Below are 14228 nucleotides of genomic sequence, written 5' to 3'. Positions count from 1 at the left end.
GCGGAGGGCGGGGTGGGGGGAGAAGGGACGGCGGGGCCGGCGGGCCGGCGGGCGGGGGAGAGGAAACGGACACGGCCGCGGCGCGGCTGGCTGCTATGATTGAGGGACACGCACGCACGCGGGTGGGGGAGGGAACGGAAGGCGACGGGGTGCAAATGCGCAGTGCGACGCAACTGCAAATTGTATCGCCGGTTTTGCTTTGGTTTCGGCAGATTCCTTTTTTTCTGTATAAGAAGGTCCTGTTTGTTTAAGCTAGACTAGACTGGAAACTGACGGGATCGCCTGGCCTGGGTACTCCACTGTGGGAGCTGTCGTGCTGCCGGCCGCGTGACTTTGCATGTTCCTTCACCGTGCGCTGGTGTATGTCCAACGATTTGTGTTAGTCTATAGATAAGCATGATTATATCATCTATCTTACTGACTAAATGGAAATAGCCTACAATGACACATCAATTAAGTCTACAACTAACCTACAACTAAATCATCAATCTTCCATGGCAAACACCTTCAAGAAAAGACTACACACTCGCCAGACGTCGCGAGTCAAGACTGTGTAGACCCAAACAATTAATCGTGGATGACTGATCCAATCAAGGCCAGGAAATAAACATAAAGATAATGCCTCAAACAAATAGACGACGCAAAGTTTGGCATGGATGCCAGATTGCATATTTTCATCATGGAGATGAAATATGCTCCGGAGATAGATGGTGTAGTCTATCATTGGTACCCCTCACGGTCGTGCACCGACTAGGCCAAAATCATCTTCAGTTCAAACTAAATTAGTAGTCCTTCACCTACCGGTCCTTTACTTGTCAGCAAAGGGTAGAGGGTGATGCTATGAGAGACCATCATTATTTGCTAATTTGGAATCATGAGTGGGCACTCCACACATCATTTGTACGGCCACACCATTGAAGCAAAGCCGCATCGCTATATCGCCACACAAAGGTCATACACGATGGAGTCATCTCCGTGGCAGCAAGGGGAACAACCCCTTGATGGCCGTTGGGACTGACTGGGTCGGCAAGCATCCATGTTTGATATGTGACCTGACCATGGTAGTTCCTACCAGGGGGCACTCACACTGCACCATAGCCCCGCGTAGACTTATTGGTTTGGAAACATACAAACTTGTCACAACATCATGTAAATTACTAAATGACAAGCTTTACGACGTTTCCAATAAGGTTTGACTTCTCCCACTACGTAATCTCAGTCGGGCAATAGACACGTTGTATAATGAGTTGTCATTGATGTCGTCTTGCGACCATCATGTAATATCATAACATATACATATTAGACTTTATCAACGATGATGAGAAAATTTAGGTCATATCTGATAGTAGATAAGGTTGACTTATATGGTTTCTACTACATGACAATAAACCTTTAGCGTGCAATGAGTTGTCGAAGGTATCGTCCTTGCATTTTTCTTGTGTCGCGTCATCAGGTAGCATCATAATCGACAAATGGCAAACTTTACCAACGACAAATTTTAGGTCATCTCCGATAGTAGAGAAGGTTGACTTCTTTTAGGCCTCCTACCCCCATCTAGAGGAGATAATGAATTTTTGTTTGTGCAATGAGTTGCCCTTCATGTCATATCTTGTAATTTTTCAGGGGCGCATCATCATGCAACTTTGTGACCTATTTACATGGCAAACTTTAACAAGGATGACGATAGACTTTGAATCATATTCAATGGTAAAGAGTGTGACTTATTTTCAACTTCCCACGTCATATAGAGAAGATAATAAAACACTATTGTATAATGAGTTGTTTATTGATCGTCTCTTACAGCTAATACCATGACGATGCGTGACTTAATTAGAGTAAGTTTCACTTATTACCTCTAGTTCTGACGTTTGTGACAACGAGTTTTACTTCATTTGAAAAGCTTGCCACATATTACTCCCTTCATTTCTTTTTACTCCCCGTATAAGATTTGTTTAAAGTCAAACTACGCAAAGTTTGACCAAACTTATATTAAAAAATATCAACGTTTACAATACCAACATTATGTAGTATGAAAATTAATTTCAAAATGCACCTAATGATATTGATTTCATATTGTGAATGTTGATATCTTTTCCAATAAAAATGGTCAAACTTTATGAAGTTTGACTTCAAATAAATTTTATATGTAGACTAAAAAGAAATGGCGGGATTACCTTTTAACAAATGACATAGCATAGTGTTTACCCCATGTTTTCATAAACTAAAAGTCAACTTCACTTGTTAGGACAAGATAACAGCTTGATAAACATACAATTCAGACATGTACTCATTAGGTCGACCAGATTATCTCAAAGACCTTAGTTTTCACCAACTTCCATGATACCAGGAATGTAGCGTCGTTTGGCACTAGGCACATCATCTATATTGTCACACCATTGGAGCAAGGCCGCGTCGCTACATCGCCACACAAAGAGCACACACGATGCAGAGTAGCCATTGCTTGAACCACCTCCGATGGAGGAAAGCCCTGCCATCTCCGTGGCATCAAGGGGAACAATCCCCTGTGGGCGTTGGGACTGACTGGGTCAGCAAGCATACACGATCAATCTGTGACCTGACCCTGGTAGTTCCTACCATGGCGTGCTCACGCAGCACCGTAGCCCCGTGTAAACTTATTGGTTTGAAAACATACAAGCTTGTCCTTAGTTCCCGCTTATTATTTGCCACATCATCATGTAAATTACTACATGACAAGCTTTACGACGTTTCCAATAAGGTTTGATTTCTCCCACCACCTAAATTCAGTTAGGTAATGGACATGTTGTACAATGGGCTATCATTGATGTCGTCTTGCGACTATCATGTGGCATCATAACATATACACATTAGACTTTTTATCAACTATGATGACAAATTTCAGGTCATATCTGATAGTAGATAAGGTTGGCTTATATGTTTTCTCCTGCATGATAACGTGCATTGAGTTGTCATTGGTATCATCCTTGCACTTTTGCCACGTCGCATCATCAGGTAGCGTCATAACCGACAAATGGAAAACTTTACCAATGATGACAAATTTTAGGTCATCTCCAATAGTAGAGAAGGTTGACTTCTTTCAGGTCTCCTACGTCGTCTAGAGGAGACAATAAAATTTTGTTTGTGCGATGAGTTGCTCTTCGCATCATATCTTGTAATTCTTCAGGCATCATGTGACTTTGTAACATATTTACGTGGCGGCTTTAACAAGAATGATGATAAATTGTGGCTCGTGTTCAATGGTAAGGAAAGTGACTTATTTTCAACCTCCCACATCATATAGAGAAGATAATAAAACATTGTTGTACAATGAGTTGTTTGTTGATTGTCTTTTGTAGCTAATTCCATGACAATGTGTGACTTAATTAGAGTAAGTTTCACTTATTGCCTCTAGTTCTCACATTTGTGACAATGAGTTTTACTCCATTTTAAAATCTTGCCGCATATTTTCCCGCAAAAAAGAATCCTGCCACATATCACCTTTTAACAATGACATAGTAGTGCAACACAACTGCAATTGTATCGCCTGTTTCGCTTTGGTTTCGGCAGTTTCCTTTTTCTTTAAGAAGGTCATGTTTGTTTAAGCTATACTATACTTAAAAACTGACGATATTGCCTAGGTGCACCACACTGGGAGCTGTCGTGTTGTCTGTCGCTTGACTTTGCATGTTCCTTCACCGTCCATTGGTGTATGTCGAACGATTTGTGTTTTGTCTATAGATAAGAATGATTATATCATCTATCTACTAACTAAATGGAAATAGCCAATGACAAATCAATCATATCTACAACCAGTCTACAACAAAATCGCCAATTTTCCAGGGCAAATACTTTCAAGAAAGACTACACACTCGCGGGGCATTGTCGAGTCTAGATTGTGAAGGCCAGAATTATTAATCATGGATGACTGGTCTAATCAAGGCCATGAAATAAACACAAAGATAATGCCTTTAACAAATAGTTGATGCAAAGTTTGTCGTGGATGCCAGACTGTAGATTTTCATCATGGAGATGAAATATGTTCCAGTCACCATCTTGATGGTAGACCTTCTTATAGCTACTCCATTCGGGTGCCCTCCGGAGATAGATGGCATAGTCTACAATTGGTACCCATCATGATCGTGCACTGACTCGGCCAAAGTCATCTTATGTTAGACTAAATTAGTAGTCCTCCACCTATCGGTCCTTCACCTGTTAGCAAAGGGAAGAGGGTGATGCCATGAGCGACCACCATTATTTGCTAATCTGGAATCACTTGTGGGCACTAGGTACTGGGCACATCATCTGTATGGCCACACCATTGGAGCAAAGCCTCGACGCTACATCGCCACACAAGGGCCACACATGATGGAGTGGCCATCCCTCGAACCACCTCCGATGGAGGAGATTCGTGCCATCTCCGGGGCTATAAGGGGAACAACCCCCAGTGGCGTTGGGACTAACTGGGTCGGCAAGCATCCACGATCATATGTGACTTGACCATGGTAGTTCCTACCATGTGGCACTCACGCTACACCGTAGCCTATGTAGACTTATTGGTTTGGAAACATACAAACTTGTCACATCATCATGTAAATTACCACATGACAAGCTTTACAACGTTTCTAATAATGTTTGACTTCCCCACCTGTAATGTCAGTTAGGCAATGGACATGTTGTATAATGCGTTGTCATTGATTTCATCTTGTGACCATCATGTAACATCATAACATGTACACATTAAACTTTATCAACAATGATGACAAATTTTAGGTCACATCTAATAGCAGATAAGGTTGACTTATATGGTTTCTCTTACGTGACAACAAAACTTTAGCGCGCAATGAGTTTTTGTTGGTATCGTCCTTGCTTTTTCTCATGTCACATCATTAGGTAGTGTCGTAACTGACAAATGGCATACTTTACCAACTACGACAGATTTTAGGTCATCTCTAATAGCAAAGAAGGTTGACTTGTTTTAGGCCTCCTGCGCCATCTAGAGGAGACAATAAAATTTTCTTCGTGTGATGAGTTGCCCTTCATGTCATGTCTAGAAAAAATCAGGGTCTGTAAAAAAGTTTACTGTTCATGCACTTTTCTGGGCCGACTTGTCTTTTTTGCCGAGAGCTGCTCAGATGTCCAAATGAGTTGAAATTTGAAGCGGACCTCACACATTAAATTATCTACCACGCAAAAAATGGATTTTTTTTGAATTTTTCTAGTATTTGTTTTGATTTTTTCTGAGCGAGAGCATATGAGCCTGGGCACCGAGTTGGATTTCTGTGATTATATCATCTATCTACTCACTAAAGGGAAATAGCCAACAATGACACATCAACCATGTCTACAACTAATATAAAACTAAATTGCCAATCTTCCATGACAAACACCTTCAACAAAAGACTACACACTCTCCGGGCGTTGCCGAGTCAAAGACTGTGTTGACCCAAACAATTAATCGTGGATGACTGAACCAATCAAGGCCAGGAAATAAACATAAAGATAATTCCTTAAACAAATAGACGGCATAAAGTTTGTCGTGGATGCCAGATTGCTGATTTTCATCATGGAGATGAGGTATGCTCCGGTCACATCTTGATGGTAGATCTTCTAATAGCTGCTCCATCACGTGCCCTTCGGAGATAGATGGCGTAGTCTACCATTGGTACCCCTCACGATCATGCACCGACCAGCCAAAATCATCTTCTGTTCAGATTGAGTAGTCCTCCACCTACCCGGTCCTTCACTTGTCAGTAAAGGGAAGAGGGTGATGCCATGAGCGACCACCATTGTTTACTGATCTAGAATTGCCGGTGGGCACTGGGCACATCATCTATATGGTCACACCATTGGAGCAAAGCCTCGTCGCTATATCACCACAAAGGTCACACACGATGGAGTCATCTCCGTGGAAGCAAGGGGAACAACCCCCTGATGGGCATTGGGACTGACTGGGTCGGCAAGCATCCATGTTTAATATGTGACCTGACCATGGTAGTTCCTATCAGGGGGCACTCACGCTGCGCCGTAGCCTCGCGTATACTTATTGGTTTCGAAACATATAAAATTGTCACAACATCATGTAAATTACTACATGACAAGCTTTACGACGTTTCCAATAAGGTTTGACTTCTCCCACCATGTAACCCCAGCCACGCAATGGACACGTTGTATAATGAGTTGTCATTGATGTCGTCTTGCGACCATCATGTAACATCATAGCATATACATATTATACTTTATATGACGATGACAAAATTTAGGTCATATCTGATAGTAGATAAGGTTGACTTATATGGTTTCTACTACGTGACAATAAAACTTTAGCGTGCAATGAGTTGCCATTGGTATCGTCCTGGCATTTTTCTCGTGTCGCGTGATACGTCCATTTTGCATCATGTTTTCCTACTGCTATTTATATTGTTTTTATGCATAATAATGCCTTTTGGAGAAATTCTAATGCCTTTTCTCTCATAATATGCAAGGTACACACAAAGAGGGAGAATACTGTCGGCGTTTTGGGAACAGGGGTCCCCAGACTTGCCTGCTTGCGTCCCAGGACGTGGCTCGCCCAGCGGCCTGGTACGGCCCATCTTCATCAGCAAACACTCAAGACCATCGTGAGGGGCCAAGCCTCGCGAGGCTGACGACACAAGACCTCCTCAGGGGCAGCCTCGCTAGGCTGGCTCATGGGGAGCGGAGATATCAAGGCAAGGAGCACCTCGCGACGAGCGCGTGACGTGAGCCATGACGACCAAGGCCAGGCGGGCACCAGGCGGGCGCCAGCGGGCGCAGAGTACCAGTTTCCTCTTTGGTGCTAAAGAGGCAGGCACAGGTGAGGAGTCCCGAGGCGGCAAGCAAAGGTTTCCATATCGGTGCAACGAGACCAAGACCAGCAGGACGGCAGGACGGAGGTCATCGTGGAGCCCAGGACGACGTCACCACCAGAGCCTTTGGCAGGCGAAGACTACTTTTGTCAGGATAGCTTGTACTAGCTGTCCCCCTTCAAACTTGGTTGTTGTGGGATCCCTTCCCGCCTAATATTTGGGAAGAGGACCCTGGCCTCTATAAATAGGACTAGCCACCACCATAGTCGGGGACGGATCATTCGGGCCACCCTAGCACTCATCAGCTCACCGAGCCCAAGAACACCTCTCCTCCTGAGGCTGTTCTTCCCTTGTACTTGTTCGTCCCCAGCCAACAAGGCAATCCACCACACCACACTGGAGTAGGGTATTACACCACAACGGTAGCCCGAACCAGTATAAACCCTCGTGTCCAGTGTTCTTCGAGTTCGTCGAGCTAGGCTGTGGATCGTTGAGCGAGCGATCTAGAGAGAGAGATATCTTCGTGCGCACCCCAGTGTTCGAACCTCAAGGGTTTGCCGGAACCCGTAATCCGACATTTGGCGCGCCAGGTAGGGGTGCGCCGGAGCCTCTCTTCCGTCAGCTGATCCGCCGACACAACGCGGTTCCAATGTCCGGCGACCCGAGGACCAACGCCGACCGCTGGGCAGCTTGGCCCGTCAGGGCAGTACCGTCCGCCCAGGAAGACCTCAACTCCGCACTCCAGGCGGCCCGTACACCGCCGAACACCGCGGGGCACGGGCGACGCGGACCGGCACCTTCCGCCCTCACACCGCGGCGCGCGCGGGCCGCCGCGAGGGCCTCAAGCTACGTCGCGGCAACAACACCGCACACCCGACGGGAGCAGGCGAACATGCGGGCCGCGCTTATCGTGGCACGGGAGCTGCTACGGTGCAGGCTGGCCGAAAGCGGCCGCGACGCACTGCTGGAACGCGTCGCCGAACTGTTGGACTGTCCCTGTAGGGGTGCGCCGCCCTTCTGCTCCTTGTCCACGCCTCAGGTTGTGGCTGAGGCACGCGCAGGGCCCCGGCGAGCTCGCGCACCCCCTGGGGCAATGGAGGAGCCAAAAGACACCAGCGTGGGCACCGACGCCGCCCGTCCTAGTGCAGCAACTTCATCACGGGCAGAGGCAAGCGCTGGCGGCCTACCACGAGGCCACGCTGGAGTGCGACCCAGCGGCCGCCAGGGCCTGGAGCCACGACCAGGAGCTCAAGGCGCGGGGCACTCAGGCGGTGGCCCCCCCCGGGGGGCAACCGTCAATCCCTATGTGCCCCGCATGGTGAACCTGGAGTACATGCTCGGGGAAGGCCCCAACACGTTCCTTGGGCCAGCATGGGACGGCGGAACGCTGGAAGCAGGAGTTTTCCACGAGTCGCCTGAAGGCTCCGCCGACCCCTTCAGCGATGACGACGGGGTACATCAGGTATCGCAGGAGCAGGCGTGCACTAACCATGGGCTGCAGGTGGACTAGGCCGCGATGTTGGTCGGGGACCCAAGGGCGGCAGTTCCGCCCCGACCGGAGCAGAGCGCTGGGGGCTGTGCGTGAGGGGCTTAGAGCCACGGCCCCCACGCGCCGCGTGGAGCAAGGCGCTGTACGGAGGTAGGCCCTGTGTCGGGGGGACCGCTGGTGAGCCCTCCCCCCCCGGCAGAGGGCCCGTGGTCACCGGGGGCGCCGCTGGCGTCCCCCTTGCCCCTTGGTCTCGTCCTGGTTTCCGGACGCCTCAATGGTGGTCGGGGGTGGCGCAAGGCGGGGCCCTCGTCTGGCGATATTAAGTAAGGCTCACGCCTGTGAAGGTCACCGCTCGTGACACTCTCACGTAATAATGAGTGGGGTTGTACACGCCCCGGAGTCTCTGGAGTGCCGCCCTCGAGCCTCGGGGGCTCCCGCCCACGTCCTAGTGGAAGCACCATGCTCAGCGCTGGCCGTCAACACTGTCCCCCAATGACTATGCTCATGACCAGTGATAGCACTTAGCTCCGCGCTGGTGGAAGACAAGAAGACTAGCTAGGTGCCGGACGCGGCTATTTGCTTTCCTCTCCCTTCTTCTTTGTGACTTGGTTCGTCGCCCTTTCGGATTGAATTTGAAGTCTTTCTTGTTGCCAAAAAGTGGGGCGAGTTTTCCTTTTGATTTCTGCTGGTTCTATCGCCTTCTGGTCGTGTACCTCGTTTTTAAGGCTCGCGCCTCGGGCCCTCTGGCCCGGGGGCTGGACGGTCGATCCCACCAGGCGGGTCTACTCCACCTCGGCAGGACCCCCTCGGGGCAAGAGCGTATGCGCCGCAAAATTGCCGCGTACGCATCCTACCGCAATCAGCAGGACGCCCCTGGCCAGGCTCCCAGTAGCGGGGCCGCATGCTGCTCAGGAGGCTCAGGTCTGCGGACCCCTAGCGGATTATCTCAGGAGAAAGGCGTGCCGACAACCTCGCAACCTACGCAAGACCAGGTAGATCAAGACGAGTCGCGATGGCAACCCTGCTCAGGAGCTCGCGAACTCTCGGAAGCACATCCCAGGTTCGGCTTTAAGGCGGGAAAAAGAAGGGTAGAACATCAATTTATACACATAGGGGGCACCCCCATCAAAATGCTCTCACACCCCGCGGGGCCGTTTCCAAGTCTTTGCGTGCAGGATCAAAACAGAGGAGCACGAGCTCAGTCGGACATGTCGCTCGCAGCGTCGTCTGAGTCGCTCTCGTGCACGCTACCGGCGCTGTCGCTGGCATCGTTTCCACCATCATCAACCGCGCCGCCTTCGTCCACCACGACCACGGCCTCGTCGTCCTCGGTAGCGAAGGCCCTGACCAGAGCGTCCATGTTGTCGTCCACCCAGCGCGCCAGGTTGTCCCGGATAACTCCGGGCACTGGGGCGATGGCGGCGTCGAAGTCGAAGTTTGGGTCGGCATTCTGAAGATGGCTGAAGACGCGGGAGAACGCGCGTCCAAGGAGGCCCCGGCTCTTTTCCTCGACAAGATCGCGAGCCCTCTCGGCCCGGTCCTCCAGGCGCGTCACGACATCGGTGAAGAAGCGAAGATGGCTGGCGTAGTCCTCGACGTGCGGACGAGGGGCGTGCTCGTCGCAAATGGCGCCGAGCGCCAGGTTGGCCCTCGTCCTGAGGTCCCGGAGCATGGGAGTGTGCTCGCGCAACAACGTCTGCCGGGGGAGCACCTCTTCCCTGCTCTGTTGCGCGAGGGACTCGATGTCTACAACTCGCCGCTGAAGCGGGAGCAGCGCAGCACGGGCGGAGGCCAACTTGGTCTGAACGGAGATCAGCGCCGCAGCGGCAGCCTTCTCATGCTGCTCCGCTTCATTCAGCTTCGATCGGAGGGCAGCGGTTCTACCCTCAGCTTCGGCTTCCAAGAACTTCAGCTTCAGGGCGTACTCATTAGCAAGACCCTCGCGAGCCTCAGCCACCCTGCGGTCAGCTTCCTCCTGGATTCTGGCCTCGCGCACGCTGGCAGCATCTTCCGCCAGGGCGACCTGGCGCTCCCTCGTCTCCAACCGCTTGAGCTCGAGGCTGCGCTCCGTGGCCTCCAACATCAGCGCTTCCTCATGCCTCAAGATCTCCTCTTCTTCGGAAGGCGCCCCTTTCATCGACGCCAAGGCAGCTCTGCGCGCCTCAGCTTGCTGCTCCAGGGAGGTGTTCAGGGCCTGGAGCTCCTGCCTGCGCTTCTCTGTGGCCTCGCGGCGGAGGTCGGCCTCCCTAGCCTCCTCCAAGGCTTGGGCACTGGCCTCACGTGAGGTTGCAAGGGATGCCTCGGCCTTCGCGTTGGCGCGCTCGCGCTGGAGACGCCCGAGGTTGATGGCCACCTTCAGTTGACGCCATTCGTCCACCAGCCAGAGGCCCTCGGTTTCAAGGTGGGTGTCGACATCCATAAGCTCTTCCCCAAGCCGGCTCAGCGCACTCATCGCCTCCTAGAAAAGCTCATGACGGACAGCGCTCCGCTTGCGCGCGAGCTCAAACGCACGACCAGGTTCGCCATCCATGTAGGAAGTCGTTGAAGAAGTTCGAAGAGGCTCGTCTCCTCCCAGCAGGGGGCTGGAGGCCGGCCTCTTTCTAGTCATCCTTCAGGCTTCAGCAGGGGCCCGGAGGGGCGGAGGATCGTTGCTCGAAGAAGACGCCAGGGCCGAGGTCACTCAGCCGCAGCCGATGACCAGAGGGGGAGCCCTTGGCACTCCTTCCGCACCCTGGGCAAGGCCGTGAAGGAGGAACGGCAAGAACGCGGGGTCGAGATGCCAGGCCGGTGAGCCCGCCTCTACGGCCGACCTCGCGTCAAGTATGGCAGGTTTGCTAGGGGCGCTCAGGATCAGCGGAGGACTCGGGGCAGGAGGAGGTTGCTTCTCGGGAGACTTCGTCGCCTTGGCAGAAGGGGACCCGAGGAACCACGGTCAGAAAGGGAGCGGCACTCGAGAAGTCACAAAGATAAGGTACTCACTCGTCAATGGCGATGTACTTCCTCTGTTCAATGGCTGGAAGGCATCACCGCTGCAGCTTGGAGATCCCTTCCTCTTCTGGAGCGCGTCAAGGTTCAGTCGGAGCCGGCCAAAGCCCTGGGTGCGGTCGCCAGCGCCGGGCGCGGCTGGTGTGGCTCCCGAGGAGGCGACCTCAGGGGTGCTGGACTGCGCGGAGGCCTCGTCTTCCACCTCACAACGACTCGACAGGGCCTCGGGGGCTTCAGCCTTAGGAGCATCAGGCTGCACCAACCCCTCCGCCGCTTCCTCAGGGCAGCCCTCTCGAGCCCTAGGAGGTGGTGCTTCAGGAGACCCGAGAGGCGCGTGCGCCTCAGCAGCCGCGCCGCTAGCACTTGACCCCCTTGCGCCCCCTTCTGGGGCGAGTGCCGCGCCGGCAGCGGGCAATGGAGCCACGCAAATAGGGCTCTCGCGAGGCCCCTCAAGGCCAGCCGGGCGGAGCCCCCATTCATCAAAGAGGGGCATCTGCTTCACAAACCCCACCTTGTTCGAGCAGCAGTACAGCAGACAACCTTCCTCCGGCAAGCTAGCTGGTGCTGGGTCGCCCGTCAGGAGCTCGAGCACCGTGCGCCGCGCCTCGAGGGGAAGGGCAGGCACTTGAAGCCTCATGCGGTCCTCGTAGCCGGAGAAGGTCCACATCGGCCGAGAGTGGCGCTGAAGCGGAGCGATGCGGCACTGGATGTATTCCTTCACCACCATATGCGCCGTCACCCCGAGCTCCTTCAACATGGCCATCCGATGCCAGACATGGGCCAGCCGCCAGTCGACAAGCTTCTCGTGTTCCCAGTTGGAGCTCGGGGCGGTCGTAATCCGCGGAAGAAGCAGCAGAGGGCTATGCACACCGACATCCACAAACACCCACCGCTTCCTGAAACTTCCGACGACGGGCAAGAGTTCGAAATCAATCCCTGAGTCGGCCGTCGCCGCGACGGCCTGAAAGGATGCACACCCTGAGTGCTGAAGGGCATCTGTCAGGTGCAGCGAGAAGAAGTGGCGAAGCAAGGCCACGGAGGGGGCAATGCCCACCATGGCTTCGCAGAAAAAGGCGAAGACAACAAGGAGGATGATGGATTGGGGATCTAGGTGCAGCGCGTTGATCTGGTAATGTGAGAGCACCGCATTGAAGAAGTCGGAGAAGAGAGGAATCAGGCCCGCCCAGAGGGCGTGAAGATGGAGGGGGACCTCGGTGGCCGTCCTGTCAACTTCGGCGTGGGAAGCGGGCCAGGCCACCGTCGCCCCCCACTCATTGGAATCGGCGGCGAGCGTCAGGCGCACCTTGTCCATCGCCTCTTGGTTGAGCACCACCGACCGCTCCACAGCGGGCTCGAAGACCGGTGGCGTGGGAGCTGAGGTACGGGACTCTTTCTTCCCCTTCTTCTTCCTGCTGGGTGCCATGGCGGCGGAGAGAGTTGGAGTCAGGCCGGGCTAGGAGAAGGGATTCGCTGCTTTCCAGAAGACGAAGGAGCTGCGGGGCGCGCTGCTGATGATGGAGGCGGAGTTGTGTAGACAACGGTGGCCGCCTAGCCAGGCGGAGATCGAGGCTGCGTGGGGAAGTGGAGACGCCCACGTCCAATCAGTCGCCACGCGTCAATCAAGGCCACAGGCTATTGGGGCCCGCGGCGCTACGCACTTGCCCCTTGGCTTCGCCTCGAAGCCAAGTCCGAGCGCACCTTGGGCCCAGGGGCTACTGTCGGCGTTTTGGGAATGGGGGTCCCTAGACTTGCCTGCCTGCGGCCCAGGGCGTGGCTCGCCCGGCCTGGTACGGCCCATCTTCATCAGCAAACACTCAAGACCCTCGCGAGGGGCCAAGCCTCGTGAGGCGGACGACACAAGACCTCCTCAGGGGCAGCCTCGCTAGGCTGGCTCACGAGGAGCGGAGATATCAAGGCAAGGAGCACCTCGCGAGGAGCGCGTGACGTGAGCCATGACGACCAAGGCCAGGCGGGCGCCAGCGGGCGTAGAGTACCAGTTTCCTCTTTGGTTCTAAAGAGGCAGGCGCAGGCGAGGAGTCCCGAGGCGTCAAGCAAAGGTTTCCATATCGGTGCAACGAGACCAAGACCAGCAGGACGGCAGGACGGAGGTCATCGTGGAGCCCAGGACGGCGTCACCACCAAAGCCTTTGGCAGGCGAAGACCTCTTTTGTCAGGATAGCTTGTACTAGTTGTCCCCCTTCAAACTTGGCTGTTGTGGGATCCCTTCCCGCCTAATATTTGGGAAGAGGACCCTAGCCTCTATAAATAGGACTAGCCACCACCATAGCCGGGGACGGATCATTCGGGCCACCCTAGCACTCATCAGCTCACCGAGCCCAAGAACACCTCTCCTCCTAAGGCTGTTCTTCCCTTGTACTTGTTCGTCCCCAGCCAATAAGGCAATCCACCACACCACACTGGAGTAGGGTATTACACCACAACGGTGGCCCGAACTAGTATAAACCCTCGTGTCCAGTGTTCTTCGAGTTCGTCGAGCTAGGCCGTGGATCATTGAGTGAGCGAGCTAGAGAGAGATCTTTGTGCGCACCCCAATGTTCGAACCTCAAGGGTTTGCCGGGACCCGTAATCCGATAAATACCGGTAGCTAGAATTCTGGACCTGAAAAAGCTACGTTAGGCTACCTATTCTGCACAACCCCAAATGAGGTAAAACTTCACAGAGATTTTTTTATGGAATATATAAGAAATATTGGAGCCAATAAGTACCAGAGGGGGCCACTAGGTGGGTTGTGTCCTCCTCGGCCCACCTTTGGTGCCCCTCTTCTGGTATATAAGTCATTTTGACCTAGAAAAAATACGGAGACAACTTTCGGGATGAAGCGCCGCTGTCTCGAGGTGGAACTTGGGCAGGAGCACTTTTGCCCTTGGGCGGAGCGATTATGCCGGAGGAACTTCCCTCCCGGAGGGGGAAATAATCGTCATCATCATCAC

Source organism: Triticum aestivum, chromosome 4D, assembly GCF_018294505.1.
Source record: "Triticum aestivum cultivar Chinese Spring chromosome 4D, IWGSC CS RefSeq v2.1, whole genome shotgun sequence".
Lineage (NCBI taxonomy): Eukaryota > Viridiplantae > Streptophyta > Magnoliopsida > Poales > Poaceae > Triticum > Triticum aestivum.
Note: the sequence above shows the minus strand (reverse complement) of the source record.